Source organism: Crotalus tigris, unplaced genomic scaffold (assembly GCF_016545835.1).
Source record: "Crotalus tigris isolate CLP2741 ecotype Arizona unplaced genomic scaffold, ASM1654583v1 scf7180000017666.379230911805:20528666, whole genome shotgun sequence".
In the NCBI taxonomy this organism is placed as follows: Eukaryota; Metazoa; Chordata; class Lepidosauria; order Squamata; family Viperidae; genus Crotalus; species Crotalus tigris.
Genome location: NW_024096552.1, coordinates 11,577,689 through 11,595,538, shown reverse-complemented (window position 1 = coordinate 11,595,538; position 17,850 = coordinate 11,577,689).

Genomic DNA, 17,850 nt, shown 5'->3' with positions numbered 1-17,850 from the left:
ACATTTAGCTAGAACTTGCAACATATGCTTTTGTTTAAGTCTTTTCAAAATTGTCAGTGGTAGTCTCATTTCAAATTACAAAGTTTTGTTTAGCAAATTCCTTTGTCTAGCAGACAGCCACATGTGCTTAGGAATTGAATGGAGTATGGGGACTATACTATTGAAAAAAAAATAAGCCTAAAATTAAAAAAAAATAGCATGCATAGAAATAGTTCTTTGGGACTGAAATCTCAAGCTGTATTTGTAAGAACCATATGATACTTGATAACTATATATTAAAGAATATCTTTAAAGAAAAATTCTTAAACCACTTTAATTCATATTTTCAATTATAATGGACTTTCTTGGAAACACTTCACTTATGAGTATGTTAATTTCACAGAACAATAGTAATTTTTCATTGGCCCAATAATAATTTTTATACCATGGCCAAGCTATCAGTGTGAATTAATACCAAAATGAGGGCTTCAAATTAAGACATTATGTTTATTTATTTTTATTTATTTTGATTCATTTATATGGCTGCACATCTAATAATTTTACTGAGTGATAAGTTAAAACTTAAAAAAAAATAACCCTAACACATAATGGAATCAGCAACTATATACAGTATATGTAATGATACCTGAGGATAACAACATTCACAAAACCTTTCTCTCTCTATCTCTGTCTATCCCACATTCCCTCCCTCCCACCCTCCCTGGTTCATTCCCCAAATAATGATATGGGAGCAAAGCTGGTTATAATGAATATTCACATAGCTTAAGTGAGAAAATAAAATAAAATCATTTAAAAAACATTATTTTGGAAATGTCTCTCTGATTTCTGCACCTCAGACTCAGTCTGAACATTTTGATTACTTAGAAATAGTATATTCAAAAATTAAATTACTTAAGGAGGCTATTATTGACTTCCAGAAGCCCTGTGAAGGATCTGTCATTTGTAGATTTTTAATTAACTCAGTGTTCTCTTTGACATTCAGAACAATATTATCTCTCTGAGTTAACTTAAAACAATTAGGAAAAGCTGTCCAATATCTTCTAGACAATTCAAAAATCACAAACTTTTACTTCAGCATGATGATGGGACAATGAAGTCCCCACTACGTGAGAACACCAAAAGCATTTCTATACAATATCATTTCCAATTCCCAATTTCTCAGCAATCAATATGATAAAAGCTCTGAATTCCCCTCACTTCTGTTGACTTTATTCTGCAGAGAACATACTGAAAACACTATGAGTCGGTGAATGCTTCTTCCAGTTGATCAATCAGAGAATGGAAAGAATGTTATTCTGGTACAGCCTTGCCAAGAATCACAACCAGAATCACAAAAATTGGAAGAAACCATTAAGTCAAATGGCCTCCTCAGAGGGGAATCCAAATTTAAGTATCGTAAACAGGTTGCAATCTGGCTACCATGTGAGCACATCTACTGAAGGGGAATCCACCACTTCTATGGGTAAGGGTTCTACTGTCAAGTTATTCTTATTCTTACAAAGTTGTTGTTCCCATTCCATTAATTAAGGTACTTCCAGTTGAAAGCATTAGCCGGTAACATTGCCAGGGGATGCCTCTGGGGACTTCTTTCATGTGCCTGTCAAGGACCTGGAGTAAATGACATTACATTGTGATCATTAAACCAGATGCCTATTTTTTAAAAAAGAGTTGCATTAAAACATATATGGCAGATTGAGAATCCACTGTAATACCCATCAAGCTAAACAACCAAAGAGAAGGTACCTACATGAACAATTCAGGCAGAATGGGTACCCACAGGCATTTATTACAAGATGCCTGCACAATATGCAAGGGAGAGAAAAGAAAAAAGATGGTAAAAGACCAACTATATGGCACTCTCAGCCATACATTAAAAACATTTTGGAATCATAGAATGCAACTTCTACTGGATTCCCTACATGGATTGCCTCTGTGGCTATGTAGGATAGATGGAGAGGAACCACCAGACTGCAAGAACACAAGAGAGCAGTCAGTGAGTGGTCAGAAGAGGAGACCCAAACTCATTGATAGCTTCACACTGCAATGAACAAGGACATAATTCAATTTTGCAGCTACTAAGATTGCTGGCCATGCAGATACATATATTCAGGGACATGATTGAAGCCTGGGAAATGGACCCCTTGTCAGTCAACAAAAGTGCTGATTTACTACCAGCTTATGAGGAACTTAGGAGCCAAGAACTTGGCTCCTAAGGAAACAACAGCCAATCACCAGCCATCAACACATCAATCAACCAGTTGGAAGGCAGTATATAAATATGACACATAGAATAGTTCAAAGCACACATTCCGATAGAGAGCAGTTCCCAGAGGATGGACTCCAGCATGAGACTGAAAGGTCACAAGACTAAATCTCTGCTCCCAGTGATCAGATCAGATTGGATCTTGCAACATTTTCCTGGGACACATATATATGCCTTCATTCATGAGTAAAAATTAAGATGAAGGGGAAAGTGTAACGTTCCTCATTGAATTTTTTTTAATTCATAAAAAATATAAATGAGGGAGAATAAAACTCACCTGGGACATCTGGACTATAATACAGTATTAAATATCTTTAAACATTAAGTTAAGAATGAACTGCTTCATATATATTCTACCCAGAGGCAACTTGTTCATCTGAGATGGTAGTAAATAGGCAAACTCCACTCTGGAAACTTTTCTATTTTGCTTCTTCATCTCTGCGTTATCTACTATTTATATGCACATGTACATGTTGCCTTTTGCTTCTTTTCCTACACAGTAAATAGCAATAGCAGTAGCACTTAGATTTATATACCGCTTCACAGTGTTTTACAGACCTAAGTGGATTACAGAGTCAGCATATTGCTCCCAACAAACTGGGTCTTCATTTTACCGACCTTAGAAGGATGGAAGGCTGAGTCAACCTTGAGCTGCTCAGAATCGAACTCCTGGATTGAGCAGTGAGTTAACTTGCAATTCTGTTCTAACCACTAAACCAACACAGCTCCATATGAAAAGTCTTAGGAGACTGCCTGAAAATACCAGATTAAATCTCACTCATTAAGAAAAATATGAAGATACTGTTTCTTCATTGTTTCTTCATTGATAATCCACTAGGAAAAGATAACTTCCTAAAGACAGTTTGTCTTACCATGATCAATCTTCAATTGCAACTTACAATTTCAGGTGAACATTGAATAACATTATAGGCCACAGTCACATAGTAAGGCTCAATTGCATAGTTAATAGCTGACATGAAATGTCATAAACATTGTCCTATAACTATTCTATGTAAATTATCTCACACATGAGGCTTTCCATAGATAGTAAGCATGAAATTTTTTCTTGAAGATATTGAAAAGGGTACTATTTATTTAGACAATTAAATAATAATAGATGTAGGATAAAAACAATAGACATTTATGTATTCTTGCATAAAAACTTACTCCCCCCCGCCATAAAAATATGAGCCATAGCTTTCTGCAACTTTTGTAGGAATCGAGTTTTGTAGGATCTCAGTTTTGATCTCTGCCTTCTCTAGACTATATTCAGCAGCTTCCTATATCCCTGTTAATTTAAACAAGCAAAACCATAATTAAGTGCAGCTGTCTGAACATATTTTCCCTATTAGCAATATAAAATAATCCTTTGCTTATTATACTTTTTAAAAAATAGAAGCAGTTAACACAATTCCTTTATCAATGCTCATAATGTTTCTGACATGTACATATGTATGTGAGATGAATAGATGTACAACAATATTCCTAATGTGTAATATTGTAACACAGTACTAGGATTTGAATTTCACTGGGCCATTTCTGATGGCAGAGAACTGGATTAGAGTACTTCTATATATATATTTAAAAAAAAATTAAATTGGGTTTTAATGTGTTTCTCAGCAATTTCCATTGAATTCTATGGGGATATGCATTGCTTGTGTGAACTGCAAGTCAAGGAAAAGATTCAGATTTTTCATTTGTTTCTTGTTTATGTCTGTCCAACATATTAATAAATTGAAATGTAATTAATACAATTGTAATGAAGAAATATTATTAATTACAACACAATAACAGGATGTCCTCGAAAGATTTGGGAACAGAATAAAATAGGAATTCTAATAGATTTTACTCCTATAAATCAAACATTAGTTGAATAAGTTTCAATTATTTTAAAAATGAGTGTAACTGAAATGCAATTAAACATTTTCCCCTTCCTGCAGTAATATTGTTAAACCCTACTTATTGTTTTGTTTAGACTGATTCATATGTTTAGAACAATTTTTAAACCATCTTTTTCCTACCAGTTCCACATGAAGATTCCCAGCCAAATCCTGTTTTGAATTATGTTTTAATAAATACGCCTCAAATTGAAATCATCTTTGTGTTTTGTCCTCTTCAAGCTTTAGTTTCCCACATGCATCATTCCTTCCACCCATGATTAATACATAATTTATTCCTGAAATAAAAATAATCTCCATTTCTTGCTATAAAGTACCATCTCCACCTCTTCCCACCATCAATTTAAAGGCTACGTCCGAGTTACAATATACTGTGTTTCTCCAAAAATAAGACCCGGTATTATTATTATTATTATTATCGATCATCGCACAGTCAGCCAGATGTTCAGACTGGATTTGGCATTTTGTCTACCTATCGAGTTCTTACCCAGGACCTGGGATAGGCAGATGTGGATGTTTGATGGTATTACAGGTATCGTCGCAGGATGGAAGCAGTTCCTAGCAAGGCCGCCTTTTGCAATTGACTAATAGCGAATTTGTCAATGCCAGTGGTGTTCAAGTGGTGCTCCAGTTGTTTTGGGATTGCACCCAAGGCGCCTATTACTATTGGTACTACTCTTGCTTGCTTTTGCCACAATTTTTCTATTTCTATTTGTAGGTCTTTGTATTTTGTTATCTTCTCCAGTTCTTTCTCGTCTATTTTGCTGTCTCCAGGCACTGCCACGTCCACTATCCAGACTTTTTTGTCTTTCTTATCGACAATTGTTAAGTCTGGGGTGTTATGTTGCAGGTGCTTGTCTGTTTGAGTTCTGAAGTCCCAGAGCAGTTTAATTTTATCATTTTCTATGACTTTCTCTATTTTATGATCCCACCAGTTTTTGCTTACAGGCAAATGATATTTTTTTGCAGATCTTCCAATGCACCATTGTTGCTACTTTGTCATGCCGCTGCTTGTAGTCAGTCTGTGCAATCTTCTTGCAACAGCTTACCAGGTGGCCCACTGTTTCTTCAGCTTCTTTGCATAGGCGACACTTACTGTCTGTTGCTGTCTTCTCAATTTTGACTTTATATGCATTTGTCCTTAAGGCTTGGTCTTGTGCAGCCAGAATTAGTCCCTCGGTCTCTTTCTTCAATTTTCCTGCTCTTAGCCATTGCCAGGTTTTATTGTTATCTGCTTTCCCAGCTATTTTTTTCATGTATTGGCGATGTAGTGCTTTGTCTTCCCATGTCTCTATTCTGTTCTTCATTTGGTCTTTCTTGTAGGCCAGTTTGGTCTCTCCAGTAGTTAGTAAGCCTTCCTGATATACTAATTTCAGTGCATCTTCATCATTGTTCTTCAGATATTCTTCCAAAGCCATTTTTTCTTCTTCAACCATCTGATGTACTTGTAGCATTCCACGCCCACCTATTTGCCTTGGTACATAAAGTCTGTCAATGTCACTGCGTGGATGAAGGGCGTGATTCATTGTCATTATTTTTCTGGTCTTCCTATCCATTGCTTTTAGTTCTGCTTGAGTCCAGTCCACTATTCAGCTGTGTACCTAATGACTGGAATTGCCCAGGTGTTGATTGCCTTTATGGTATTTCCTCCATTGAGTTTGGACTTTAAGATCTTCTTCACTCTCTTGATGTATTCACCTCTAACCTTTTTCTTGACTTCAGTGTGCTTGATGTTGTCAGCTTGAAGGATACCCAAGTATTTGTAGTACTCTTCCTCATCCAGACTCTTAATGTTATTTTCGTGGGGCATCTTGATTCCTTCAGTTTTCATTATTTTTCCTTGTTTGATAGTAAGTGTGGCACATTTGTCCAAGCCAAACTCCATTACAATATCTTGGCTATATATACGGACAGTGTTGAGCATCGATTCTATTTCAGATGATGTTTTTCCATACAGTTTCAGATCATCCATGTAAAGGAGATGGGATAGTCTGGCAGATGTTTTTGATGTTTGATAGCCATGTCCCGAGTTATTCAGTATTGTTGACAGAGGAACAGTGCAATGACAAATAGTAATGGTGATAATGAATCTCCTTGAAATATTCCTCTCTTGATATTAACCTCTCCCAGTCTCTCACCATTGATCTGCAACTGTGTCTTCCATTGTGCCATCGATCTTTGCACAAATTTTCTGATGTTTCTACTGACTCCTGTTATTTCTAGGCACTTTGTTATCCAATCATGTGGCAGAGAGTCAAATGCCTTTTTGTAGTCAATCCATGCCACATTCAGGTTGGTCTTCCTTCTCTTGCAGTTTTCCAAGATCATTTTGTCTATTAGGAGTTGATCTTTTGTTCCTCTGCTATTGGGGCGGTTTCCTTTCTGCTCAGGTGGAAAGAGATTGTTTTCAACTATATGCTGTTGTACTGCATCAGCTACCACACCAGTTAGTAATTTGAAAGTTGTTGGTAAGCAGGTAATTGGCCTGTAGTTGCCTGGTGTTGCCCCTTTTGCTGGATTTTTCATTATTAGGTAGGTTTTTCCCAGTTGTTAGCCACTTTTCAATTTCTCCTCCTTGTAGTATATTGTTGAACTGTTTGGCAATGAGTGGGTGTATAACAGTTAGATGTTTCAACCAAAACCCATGCATTTCATCTTCACCTGGTGCTGACCAATTTTTGATTTTCCTTGCTCTTTTTTCTACCATTTTTGTTGTTATTACTAGTTCTTTCATTTCAACTTCTGTTTTATTTGCATCCACCTCTTTAACCAAGCCGCATCCTTGTTGTATTTCTTTGGGTTATCCCATATCTGCTTCCAGAACTGCACTGTTTCTTCCTTGTCAGGTACTGACTGATTCCTTGCAGTTTCTCCATTGATGGATTGGTAGAAACGTTTCTGATTGGATTGAAATTGGAGGTTCTGCCTATAGTTTGCAATTCGAGCTTCATATCTACTGATTTTCCTGGCTATAGCTGTTATTTGTTGCTTTATTATTTCCAGTGCTTCCTTGATCTTCCTTGTTTCTAAGTGGTATTTCTTGATTAGGTATTCTTTGGTCTTCTTGTTCTTCAGCTTCTTTTCTTTCATCTGTTCTAGCTTGCTTGCATGTGATCTTAACTTGCTGATCTTATTTTCTAGTCTAACCTTCCATTTTTCTGGTGCACTGTTTGTTTGTTTTTCTTCTTTGTTGATTTTGCATCCCAGGTATTCTGTTATAACTGCAGCTGTGCTGTACCTTAGTTGGTTTGTTTCTTGCAGTGAATTGGTGCTTATACTTGCTATTGCAGTATTTGCATCTTGTAATGCTTGTGCTAGCTGTTTCTTTGGAACAAGCTTCAATGCAGGCAGCCTTATTCTGTTGTTTTTGTGCTGTTCTAGATGCTCAATTATTCTTTGTTTCAATTCTTTTATTTCTTTAGTTAGAGTGTTTTGTTCTCCCTGAAGAAGAGGTGCCTGGTTTCCAAATGAAAACAGTTGTATATCTCTACTGGATTCTTTCACTGCCAACTCCCCCTGGTTTGTCTCTACATTCTGAATTACTTCTTGTAAGGCTTTGATTTCTTTGCCCTGGGTAAACCTTTGCAGTTCGTCCAATTCTGTTTCTGTGAATACTTTATTTCGTATTATAAATCGGCGTTGATCTGCTAGTCTCTGTTCTGTTATTTCTGATTCTGGATGTTGTTCTTTCCAGAACTGGTGCATTCGTTTTAGATATCCTCTTCTTGTTGGACTTGATCTGTAGTAACAGATCATTATTTCTTTGTTTTCAATCACTGTGTATCTGCAACGGGTAAACACCTTTTCTTCCAGTAGTTCTGCAGCTGCTGGCCCTGGTTGCTCAGCCAACAGTCCTGAGTCCTGTAACCCATTTTTCACCAGATATCCAGAACTCCAATATCTAGCACGGACCTTGTTAACCCGGGCGACGTCCGAGCTGGTATGGCATTCTGCAATTTACGTCTCACCATATTTTTTATGGGAGAGACACTCTTTGTCTGACTCCTCTGATGAGACTTGTCCAGTATGGTTGAACCTCTGGCATAGCTCTCATCTTCCTCAGAGTACACAAGCCCCACAACCACGTCAAGGTAGTGCCTCACTGGGGGATGATTATTATTATTATTATTATTATTATTATTATTATTATTATTATTATTATTGATCATCACACAGTCAGCCAGATGTTCAGACTGGATTTGGCATTTTGTCTACCTATCGAGTCCTTACCCAGGACCTGGGATAGGCAGATGTGGATGTGTGATGGTATATATTATTATTATTATTTTATTATTCTTATTATTATTATTATTATATTCTTATTATCGATCATCGCACAGTCAGCCAGATGTTCAGACTGGATTTGGCATTTTGTCTACCTATCGAGTCCTTACCCCGGACCTGGGAGAGGCAGATGTGGATGTTTGATGGTATTACAGATATCGTCGCAGGATGGAAGCAGTTCCTAATAAGGCTGCCTTTTGCAATTGACTAATAGCGAATTTGTCAATGCCCATGGTGTTCAAGTGGTGCTCCAGTTGTTTTGGGATTGCACCCAAGGAGCCTATGACTATTGGTTATACCCTTGCTTGGCTTTGCCACAGTCTTTCTATTTCTATTTGTAGGTCTTTGTATTTGTTATCTTCTCCAGTTCTTTCTCGTCTAGTCTGCTGTCTCCAGGCACTGCCACATCACTATCCAGACTTTTTTGTCTTTCTTATCGACAATTGTTAAGTCTGGGGTGTTATGTTGCAGGTGCTTGTCTGTTTGAATTCTGAAGTCCCAGAGCAGTTTAATTTTATCATTTTCTATGACTTTCTCTTATTTTATGATCCCACCAGTTTTTGCTTACAGGCAAATGATATTTTTTGCAGATCTTCCAATGCACCATTGTTGCTACTTTGTCATGCCGCTGCTTGTAATCAGTTTGTGCAATCTTCTTGCAACAGCTTACCAAGTGGTCCACTGTTTCTTCAGCTTCTTTGCATAGGCGGCACTTACTGTCTGTTGCTGTCTTCTCAATTTTGACTTTGTATGCATTTGTCCTTAAGGCTTGGTCTTGTGCAGCCAGAATTAGTCCCTCGGTCTCTTTCTTCAATTTTCCTGCTCTTAGCCATTGCCAGGTCTTGTTATTATCTGCTTTCCCAGCTATTTTTTTTAATGTATTGGCCATGTAGTGCTTTGTCTTCCCATGCCTCTATTCTGTTCTTCATTTGGTCTTTCTTGTAGGCCAGTTTGGTCTCTCCAGTAGTCAGTAAGCCTTCCTGATATACTAATTTCAGTGCATCTTCATCATTGTTCTTCAGATATTCTTCCAAAGCCATTTTTTCTTCTTCAACCATCTGATGTAGTTGTAGCATTCCACGCCCACCTATTTGCCTTGGTAGATAAAGTCTGTCAATGTCACTGCGTGGATGAAGGGCATGATTCATTGTCATTATTTTTCTGGTCTTCCTATCCATTGCTTTTAGTTCTGCTTGAGTCCAGTCCACTATTCCAGCTGTGTACCTAATGACTGGATTGCCCAGGTGTTGATTGCCTTTATGGTATTTCCTCCATTGAGTTTGGATTTTAAGATCTTCTTCACTCTCTTGATGTATTCACCTCTAATCTTTTTCTTGACTTCAGTGTGCTTGATGTTGTCAGCTTGAAGGATACCCAAGTATTTGTAGTACTCTTCCTCATCCAGACTCTTAATGTTATTTTCGTGGGGCATCTTGATTCCTTCAGTTTTCACTATTTTTCCTTGTTTGATAGTAAGTGTGGCACATTTGTCCAAGCCAAACTCCATTACAATATCTTGGCTATATATACGGACAGTGTTGAGCAGCGATTCTATTTCAGATGATGTTTTTCCATACAGCTTCAGATCATCCATATAAAGGAGGTGGGATAGTCTGGCAGATGTTTTTGATGTTTGATAGCCATGTCCTGAGTTATTCAGTATTGTTGACAGAGGAAACAGTGCAATAACAAATAGTAATGGTGATAATGAATCTCCTTGAAATATTCCTCTCTTGATATTAACCTCTCCCAGCCTCTCACCATTGATCTGCAACTGTGTCTTCCATTGTGCCATCGATCTTTGCACAAATTTTCTGATGTTTCTACTGACTCCTGTTATTTCTAGGCACTTATTATCCAATCATGTGGCAGAGAGTCAAATGCCTTTTTGTAGTCAATCCATGCCACATTCAGGTTGGTCTTCCTTCTCTTGCAGTTTTCCAAGATCATTTTGTCTATTAGGAGTGATCTTTTGTTCCTCTGCTGTTGGGGCGGTTTCCTTTCTGCTCAGGTGGAAAGAGATTGTTTTCAACTAGATGCTGTTGCACTGCATCAGCTACCACACCAGTTAGTAATTTGAAAGTCGTTGGTAAGCAGGTAATTGGCCTGTAGTTACCTGGTGTTGCCCCTTTTGCTGGATTTTTCATTATTAGGTAGGTTTTCCCAGTTGTTAGCCACTTTTCAATTTCTCCTCCTTGTAGTATATTGTTGAACTGTTTGGCAATGAGTGGGTGTATAACAGTTAGATGTTTCAACCAAAACCCATGCAGTTCATCTTCACCTGGTGCTGACCAATTTTTGATTTTCTTTGCTCTTTTTTCTACCATTTTTGTTGTTATTACTAGTTCTTTCATTTCAACTTCTGTTTTATTTGCATCCACCTCTTTTAACCAAGCCGCATCCTTGTTGTATTTCTTTGGGTTATCCCATATCTGCTTCCAGAACTGCACTGTTTCTTCTTGTCAGGTACTGACTGATTCCTTGCAGTTTCTCCATTGATGGATTGGTAGAAACGTTTCTGATTGGATTGAAATTGGAGGTTCTGCCTATAGTTTGCAATTCGAGCTTCATATCTACTGATTTTCCTGGCTATAGCTGTTATTTGTTGCTTTATTATTTCCAGTGCTTCCTTGATCTTCCTTGTTTCTAAGTGGTATTTCTTGATTAGGTATTCTTTGGTCTTCTTGTTCTTCAGCTTCTTTTCTTTCATCTGTTCTAGCTTGCTTGCATGTGATCTTAATTTGCTGATCTTATTTTCTAGTCTAACCTTCCATTTTTCTGGTGCACTGTTTGTTTGTTTTTCTTCTTTGTTGATTTTGCATCCCAGGTATTCTGTTATAACTGCAGCTGTGCTGTACATTAGTTGGTTTGTTTCTTGCAGTGAATTGGTGCTTATACTTGATATTGCAATATTTGCATCTTTTAATGCTTGTGCTAGCTGTTTCTTTGGAACAAGCTTCAATGCAGGGTAGCCTTATTCTGTTGTTTTTGTGCTGTTCTAGATGCTCAGTTATTCTTTGTTTCAATTCTTTTATTTCTTTAGTTAGAGGGTTTTGTTCTTCCTGAGGTAGAGGTGCCTGATTTCCTACTATTATTATTATTATTATTATTATTATTATTATTATTATTATTATTATTATTATTATTATTATGGATCATCACACAGTCAGCCAGATGTTCAGACTGGATTTGGCATTTTGTCTACTTATTGAGTCCTTACCCAGGACCTGGGATAGGCAGATGTGGATGTTTGATGGTATTACAGATATCGTCGCAGGATGAAAGCAGTTCCTAGTAAGGCCGCCTTTTGCAATTGACTAATAGCGAATTTGTCAATGCCAATGGTGTTCAAGTGGTGCTCCAGTTGTTTTGGGATTGCACCCAAGGAGCCTATTAATATTGGTACTACCCTTGCTTGCTTTTGCCACACTCTTTCTATTTCTATTTGTAGGTCTTTGTATTTTGTTATCTTCTCCAGTTCTTTCTCGTCTATTCTGCTGTCTCCAGGCATCATCATCATCATCATCATCATCATCATCATCATCATTATTCCTCTGAAAGAGGCACCAAGTCTTATTTTGGGGGGAGGGTGTTTTCCACTCACCTCGTGGTGGCAGCCCCAACAACCCCACCCAGCTGACCCACTTCTTTTGCAGATGAAGGAGCAGCTTCATTCTGAAGCTGAGAATGGAGCTCAGGCCTACATTTCACCATTAGAGGCCTTTCTGGAAGGCCTCTGCAGCCGAGTACCAAGTTACGGATTGAATCCATATCTTAGTTCTCGGCTGCAGAGGTCTTCTGGAAAGGCCTCTGATGGTGAAATGCAGACCTGAGCTCCATTGTCAGCTGCAGAATGAAACTGCTCCTTCGGCTGCAGAAGTGGGCTAGCGAGGCAAGTGACAATCCATGGCAGGTCTGGCTCCAATGGTAAGCTCCTGCCCTAGCTTGATTTTTAGGTGTGCACCTCACCCCAAAAGTAGGGCTTATTTTGGGGGTAGGACTTATATTAGGCCATCACCAAAAATCAAGCTAGGGCTTATTTTCGGGGTACGTCTTACTTCTGGGGAAACATGGTAGATGTTTTTTACCTTATATAATTTCTGCTGATCTATAGAATCTCAAGTCATAAACTCTTATTTCCAATGTTTTATTTTAAATTGCAAATATTGTTAATATTTCAGAAATCAGTATACATTGAATTTGTGAGCAGCAATCTATAATAAGTCTGGGAAGGAAATAGTTCTGAAAGAGCTGTTATTCTTGTTTCTCTGGGTAGAGAAAGTATTATGTAAGATCTTTATTTAAATCTTGCTTCCCAATTCTTAAGCTCCCTTAATTTTGAATTATGCATTATATCTGAAATGGGGCCGCTCTCCTCCATGCTGCTGTCACTTGACAGCTGTCTGTATTGTAGCAGGGATAGAAAGAGGACTAATCAAATTCTTCTCTCTTATCTTAAAGAGAACAAAAGAAAATGAGTATGTCCAGACTTTTATACCAAAAAGTGAGCTGATGACCCCAAGAGTTCAATATACAAAGCATAAGAAACTCAGTTCATAATGTAATGAGGAGTGCAGATGAGAATACAGTCAACGAGTTCCTGAAAACCCTCAAGGAGATCACTGAGGAAAATGGCTACTTTCCCCAGCAAATATTCAAAGTGAATGAACTGGGACTACATTGAAAGAAAATGCTGGCAGTATGCCCAGCTTTAAAGTTGCAAACGCTAGACTAACTGTCCTACAAGTTTGCAATGCTTCTGGTGGTTTGATCCTAAAATTCCTGTTAGTCTACCATTCTAAGTACCTCAAAGAACCTGTCAAAGAACTTGCTTCCTGCTGGGCAGAAGACTGAATTAAATATAATATACTATTACTTCTAATCATATGGGTATATTTCCAAAATGGATGTACAACAGCCTTTTAGAATGTAATTTGTTTGTAAGTTGAGAAAGGGGCATTGTCTTACCTGAACGCCTTTTCTCAGCATGATGATGGAGAATCCACGGATGGGTTGTCTTAATCTATCTGCTCCAATTAGACTAAGTCTGAAATTTAGTACCGCCCCCTCTGTGCCAACTGCACCCCAGTTTTAGGCTAAGGCGATACTCAGACTTTAGTCCGACGTGTCTGAACAATATGGGAACCAGGCCAACTGACCTAATGGGAGGGAGTGGATTCTCCATCATCATGCTGAGAAAAGGCGTTCAGGTAAGACAACGCCCCTTTCTCCAGCATGATTGGATGGAGAACCCACGGATGGGACATACCAAAGCCCTATGTCCCTAGGGTGGGGAATTAGATTGGGCCAGGGTCCCATCCGATGTTAATGCGTGTTCTAGAACCTTGCGGCCAAATGAAGCCGTAGAAGATGCATATATATCCATCTTGTAGTGACAGACAAAGGAAGAGGGCGATGCCCATGTTGCTGCTCTACAAATTTCCTCTACGGAGGCCTGAATAGACCAGGCAGCTGTAGTAGCTGTGCCCCGGTGGAATGGGCCGTGATATGCCTGTGATCTCGCAGTGACTAAGTCTGGTATGCCAGAGAAATACAAGCTCTAATCCACCTGTGTATTGTGGGTGAAGAAACCCTCTGACCTAGTGATGAAGGGTGATAGGACACAAACAAAGCCTCTGTTCTGTGGAAGGATGAGGTTCTCTGTATATAACAACATAAAGCCCTGGGCACATCCGATTTTTTCCACTGAACCTCTATGTCATTAGATGGGTTAGGACAGAAGTCTGGCAAAACTATTTCCTGAGATCTATGATACAAGGACTTAACCTTAGTCACGGAGGAGGGGTCTAGCCTAAGGGTTACCCTGTCCTTATGGAAAGTACACAGGTCCTTCCTCACTGAAGAGCAGCCAGTCCAGAGATCCTTCTGGTTGAAGTTACAGCAACAGGAAGTGCCACCTTCATCGATAACTGTTTGAATAAACAAGTGTCAATAGGTTCAAAGGGTGTGAAACAAGAGCCTATAAAACCAGATGAAGATCCCATGAGGGGTATCCATGTACAGTTGATGGGCTGGCGTTGTTAGCTCCTTTTAGGAAGGAGTGTCTCATAGGGTGATGTGTTAAGGATTCATTACCGCAGGAAATAACTGTGGCAAGTGTTCCTACCTGCCTGCGGATGGTGCTTGTAGAAAGCCCCTTGTCTAGACCATCCCTCAGGAACTCCAAGATAACTGGCGTTGAAACCACCAAAAGGTCAATTTTGAACCGAACACCAATTACGGGAGCCTCTCCACGTGGCATTGTATATTGTATTCATCAAGGGTCGCCTGGATTGCTGAATCATAGCTATGACTTTCAACGAATATGAGTCTCGGCCTAAGTCCTGCCTCTCAAGTGCCAGATGGTTAACTGGAGCATTTAAGGGACTGGTTGGCATAGTTCCCCCTGAATGAGGGAAATGCGATTTGCTGGGACCTTCCCTGGAGGGGATGTGGAGAGCTCCATTAGGTCGGCGAACCAAGAGCGTCTCGGCCAATGCGACGCAACCAGGAGGACCTCTGCTCTTTTGCGAAGGATCTTCCTGATTGTGGCAGGAAGAAGCGGCAGAGGAGGGAAGGCATAGAGCAGTTCCCTGGGCCAGGGACTGCGGAGCACATCTGTTCCCTCCGCTGATGGAGATGGGAACCCGGAAAGGAATCTGGGAAGTTGTGAGTTGGTGAGGGAGGCAAAAGGTCTAAGGTTGGGGAACCAAACCTGTCCACGATCTCTCTGAACACCTTCAGATCCAGCTGCCATTCGGAATGGTCCATGGTTGCTCTGCTCAGTGAGTCCGCCTGCTGGTTGGTCACTCCGGATATGTGCTCCGCCCTGATGGAGGCAAGATTCAGTTCTGCCCAGGACCCCAGCAATTTGGCCTCCTGCATGAGAGGCCTGGACCTTGTCCCCCCTTGTCTGTTGACATGGGCCTTGGCTGTAATGCTGTCGGTTAAAATCAGGACATGTTGGCCCTGTACTATATCGCTGAATCTCTTTAGGGCCATATGTATGGCTCTGAGTTCCAGCCAGTTTGACTTATTCTTTAGGTCCTGTTGGACCACCGACCTTGAGCCCAGTGCATGTGGAAGTGTGCCCCCCACCCAAGCAGGCTTGCGTCTGTGGTAATGGTAATCCTGTCTGGTTCTTTGAATTCTGCTCCCCGTGACAGCACCGGGGAGTCCCACCATCGAAGGGAGTTCAACACCGGTTGTGGAACTCGGACCTTCTGGTGGGATGTGCTGGTGTGAAGTCTCTGAAATGGAAGGAAAGGCCACTGTAATTCTCTGGCCTGGAGGTGTGCCCATGGCACAATTTGCACGCAGGACCGTCTTCCCCAGTAGCTGTGATAGGGAGGCCAATGTGCCTACTCTGTCCCTTCGGATCCGACATACAAGAGTCTGAATAGAGTTCCATCAGTCCTGAGATAGGTAGACCGTACAATTGTCCATGTCTATAACAGCGCCCAAATGGAGGAGCCGGGTTGTTGGTACAGTATGACTTTTCTAGAAATTAACAGAAAACCGTGCTCCTGAAAAACCTTGATGGCTATGGTGAGGTCTCACTGAGCGTTTCGGAATGATGATGACTGAATTAGTATGTCATCTAAATAGCATTGAATTTTGATTGGAACTTGTCTAAGGTGAGCTGTGAACACCGCCAATACCTTTGTGAATACCCTCAATGCCGATGAGAGGCCAAATGGTAGGGCTCTGTACTGGTAGTGGCGTTGGGCATAGCTGAATCTGAGGAATTTGCTGTGGTCAGATAAATGGGAATGTGCAAATATGCTGCATTTAGGTCTATTGAGGTACGAGAGTCACCTTGCCTGATGCTGGCCAGGATTGATTGAAGTGATTGCATCTTAAACTTCTTATACCTCAAGTAAGGTTTAGACCTTTCAAGTCTAAGATTACCCTCCAGCCCCCTGAAGGGATGATGAAGAGGTTTGAGTAAAACCTTTGTCCTTCATGATCTTGTGGTACTGGTTCAATTGCTTGTATTTGTAATAATGAGCTATGGCCTCTGACATAAGATCAGCCCTGGACCTGCTCGTTGGAATAGGGCAAGAGCGGAATTTGTCAGGTGGTTGAGAACAAATTCTAGTCTCAGACCTTGGGTGACGGTGTCTAACACCACGCATCTGCAATGGTGGCTGCCCAAGTGCTGGAATAAAGGGCCAGCCGGCCTCCTAAGGGAGGTGAGACTGTGAGATCACTTGCCTCGTTTAGAGGAACGGCCCCCTGAGCTTCGAAGGGGCCACTTGGCCTGGATCTGTGGTCTGCTTCTGTATGCTGAACGATCCTTGAAAGGAATAGAGAGATGCCCGGGCCCAGTCCCAGGATGGAAGTGGTTGAAAGGACTGTCTCCTGTAATTGTTCTGTGACATGAGTTAACCAGAGTTTTACGTTTGTCCTTACCTTCAGTTAAGTATGGTTCTAGTGCCTTACCAAAGAGATGTCTACCTGTGTAAGGTTTAGAGGCCAGATGTCACTTGGCCTTGGTGTCTGCTCACCAATTCCTAGGCCAAGGGAGCCTTCGCGCTGAGATGTCTGCAGCGATGGTCCGGACAGTGTATCTAGTCATGTGCCGAGAAGCGTCGGCTAGGAACTGGGATGTAGCCACTGACTTACCCAGATTTTGGTGAGCTCTGAGCTGGTCCGGAGGGATCATGTCCTGGAGCTCACATAACCCAAGGACTGAAGCCCTGGTGAAGAAGGCCATGGATGTTGCCGCCTTTGTTGCCCAGGCTGATGCCAGATGGGACCTACACAATACGGAGTCAATCATTTTATTCTCCGCCCTAAGTGCCTCATCTATATCCCCAGGATGTTAGCATTGGAAAACAATGAGTTCAATGGTTCATCAGTCTCAGGAATCTCCAATAGGGAGGTCAGGGAAGGGGCAACATTGAATAATGTCTTCTCTACGGTACCAGGACTTGAGAGGGGTCCTAAATTCTCCCATGTTTTTGAACCATATTGAGAAAAAAAGGGGATATGATTCTGAGAGGCTGAGGGCTCGGTATATATGGCATTGGGGCCTCCTGCTCTTGAGAGAGGTTTGCAGTTGTGCAGGCCCTGATTAGCAGGGAATTAAAGTGAATGGTCAAAGAGACCGACAGGAGGGGTGGGGTCAGATGAAGTGATACCTTCGTCCTCTGACATAATCAGGCCCGATGGTTCAGCCTCTGTTGATTCTAGATCTGATGAAGGTTCATCCATGATATCTGGACGTTGGGAATGATACATGGATTGTGGGGGTGTGTGTTGGGCATTGGAAGCCATGAATTGAGCCACAGCCTGGGCTATCGTGGACTGAAGGTAGTCCGGGTTTAGAGTCTGGTTCTCAGGAGGGCAAAGCCCTGCTGCAGTGGGGGTGAATGTGGCCTCAGGGCCCAAATTAAGGGT